The sequence below is a fragment of the Uloborus diversus genome, unplaced genomic scaffold, assembly GCF_026930045.1.
Source record: "Uloborus diversus isolate 005 unplaced genomic scaffold, Udiv.v.3.1 scaffold_630, whole genome shotgun sequence".
Classification (NCBI taxonomy): Eukaryota; Metazoa; Arthropoda; class Arachnida; order Araneae; family Uloboridae; genus Uloborus; species Uloborus diversus.
In genome coordinates, this window is record NW_026558825.1 from 46696 (window position 1) to 49808 (window position 3113).

Below are 3113 nucleotides of genomic sequence, written 5' to 3' on the forward strand. Positions count from 1 at the left end.
CTCCGCTCGACAGAACTCCGATAGCCTAATGGCTAGACCGCTGGTCTTCCAAGCGAGTGGCCTGGGTTCGAGTCCCAGCCGGAGCGAATATCTTCAATGTATATATTTCTTTTCTAATTTGAAAATTCTTTTTTTTTCAATTTCTTTCCTTTGCAATTATTGATTATTTATGTAGGGAAGAAAATTCTGAGTCAGTTTAATTTTTCGACACGAAGATTTCAAAGTGTTTAAATAAACAATTACCAAGGTGCATTTTTTGTTTTTATTATATTTAAAACTCCCACCGACAGAGCTCCCATAGACTAATGGCTAGAGTGTTAGGCTTCCAAGCGAGTGGCCCTGGGTTCGAGTCCCAGCCTGAACGAAAATCTTCAATGTATACTTTTAGTTTCTAATTTGAAATTTCTTCTTCTTTTTTTTTTAATTTTTCTCTTTTGCGAATATTGATTATTTATGTAGGGAGAAAAATTCTGAGTCAGTTTAATTATTCGACCTGTAAATTTCAAAGTGTTTGAGTCAATAATTACCAAGGTGCATTTTTTGTTTTTATTATATTTAAGACTTCCATCGACAGAGCTCCGATAGCCTAATGGCTAGACCGTTGGGTTCCTAGCGCGTGGTACTGGGTTCGAGTCCCGGCCGGAAAGGAAATCTTAAATGCAAATATTTTTTTCTAATTTTATAATTCTTTTTTTTTTATTTTTCCCTTTTGCGAAGTCAGTCAGTCAGTGTGACAGTCAATCAGTCAAGCACTCAGTCATTCAGTCTCAGTCAGTCAGTCCAGTCAGTCATTCAGGCAGTCAGTCAGTCAGTCAGTCGGTCAGTCCTGTGCAGTCAGTTAGTCACTAAAGCAGTCAGTCAGTCTCAGTCAGTCAGTCAGTCAGTCAGTCCAGTCCAGTCTCAGTCAGTCAGTCAGTCAGTCTCGGTCAGTCAGTCAGTCAGTCATTCAGTCAGTCAGTCAGTCAGGCAGTCAGTCAGTCGGTCAGCCTTATTCAGTCAGTCTGTCAGTCAGTCAGTCAGTCAGCCTTATTCAGTCAGTCTGTCAGTCATCCTTATTCAGTCAGTCTGTCAGTCAGTCAGTCGGTCAGTCCTGTCCAGTCAGTTAGTCAGTCAAGCAGTCAGTCAGGTAGTCAAGCAGTCAGTCAGTCAGTGTCAGTCAGTCATTTAGTCATTCAGTCAGTCAGTGAAATAGCCAGTCAGAGAGTCAAGCAGTCAGTCAGTCAGTCTCAGTCAGTCAGTCAGTCAGTCAGTCAGTCAGTCAGTCCAGTCTCAGTCAGTCAGGCAGTTAGTCAGTCAGTCTCGGTCAGTCAGTGAGTCAGTCAGTCAGTATCAGTCAGTCAGTGAGTCAGTCTGTCAGTCAGGCAGTATCAGTCAGGCAGTAAGACTCCGCTCGACAGAACTCCGATAGCCTAATGGCTAGACCGCTGGTCTTCCAAGCGAGTGGCCTGGGTTCGAGTCCCAGCCGGAGCGAATATCTTCAATGTATATATTTCTTTTCTAATTTGAAAATTCTTTTTTTTTTCAATTTCTTTCCTTTGCAATTATTGATTATTTATGTAAGGAAGAAAATTCTGAGTCAGTTTAATTTTTCGACACGAAGATTTCAAAGTGTTTAAATAAACAATTACCAAGGTGCATTTTTTGTTTTTATTATATTTAAAACTCCCACCGACAGAGCTCCCATAGACTAATGGCTAGAGTGTTAGGCTTCCAAGCGAGTGGCCCTGGGTTCGAGTCCCAGCCTGAACGAAACTCTTCAATGTATACTTTTAGTTTCTAATTTGAAATTTCTTCTTCTTTTTTTTTAATTTTTCTCTTTTGCAAATATTGATTATTTATGTAGGGAGAAAAAATCTGAGTCAGTTTAATTATTCGACCTGTAAATTTCAAAGTGTTTGAATAATAATTACCAAGGTGCATTTTTTGTTTTTATTATATTTAAGACTTCCATCGACAGAGCTCCGATAGCCTAATGGCTAGACCGTTGGGTTCCTAGCGCGTGGTACTGGGTTCGAGTCCCGGCCGGAAAGGAAATCTTAAATGCAAATATTTTTTTCTAATTTTATAATTCTTTTTTTTTTATTTTTCCCTTTTGCGAAGTCAGTCAGTCAGTCTGACAGTCAATCAGTCAAGCACTCAGTCATTCAGTCTCAGTCAGTCAGTCCAGTCAGTCAGTCACTCAGTCAGTCAGTTAGTCCTTCAGCCAGTCAGTCAAGCAGTCAGTCATTTAGTCTCAGTCAGTCAGTCATTCAGTCAGTCAGTCAGTCAGTCATTCAGTCAGTCAGTCAGTCAGGCAGTCAGTCAGTCAGTCAGTCGGTCAGTCCTGTGCAGTCAGTTAGTCACTAAAGCAGTCAGTCAGTCTCAGTCAGTCAGTCAGTCAGTCAGTCCAGTCCAGTCTCAGTCAGTCAGTCAGTCAGTCTCGGTCAGTCAGTCAGTCAGCCATTCAGTCAGTCAGTCAGTCAGGCAGTCAGTCAGTCGGTCAGCCTTATTCAGTCAGTCTGTCAGTCAGTCAGTCAGTCAGCCTTATTCAGTCAGTCTGTCAGTCATCCTTATTCAGTCAGTCTGTCAGTCAGTCAGTCGGTCAGTCCTGTCCAGTCAGTTAGTCAGTCAAGCAGTCAGTCAGGTAGTCAAGCAGTCAGTCAGTCAGTGTCAGTCAGTCATTTAGTCATTCAGTCAGTCAGTGAAATAGCCAGTCAGAGAGTCAAGCAGTCAGTCAGTCAGTCTCAGTCAGTCAGTTAGTCAGTCAGTCAGTCAGTCAGTCAGTCAGTCCAGTCTCAGTCAGTCAGGCAGTTAGTCATTCAGTCTCGGTCAGTCAGTGAGTCAGTCAGTCAGTATCAGTCAGTCAGTGAGTCAGTCTGTCAGTCAGGCAGTATCAGTCAGGCAGTAAGACTCCGCTCGACAGAACTCCGATAGCCTAATGGCTAGACCGCTGGTCTTCCAAGCGAGTGGCCTGGGTTCGAGTCCCAGCCGGAGCGAATATCTTCAATGTATATATTTCTTTTCTAATTTGAAAATTCTTTTTTTTTTCAATTTCTTTCCTTTGCAATTATTGATTATTTATGTAGGGAAGAAAATTCTGAGTCAGTTTAATTTTTCGACACGAAGATTTCAAA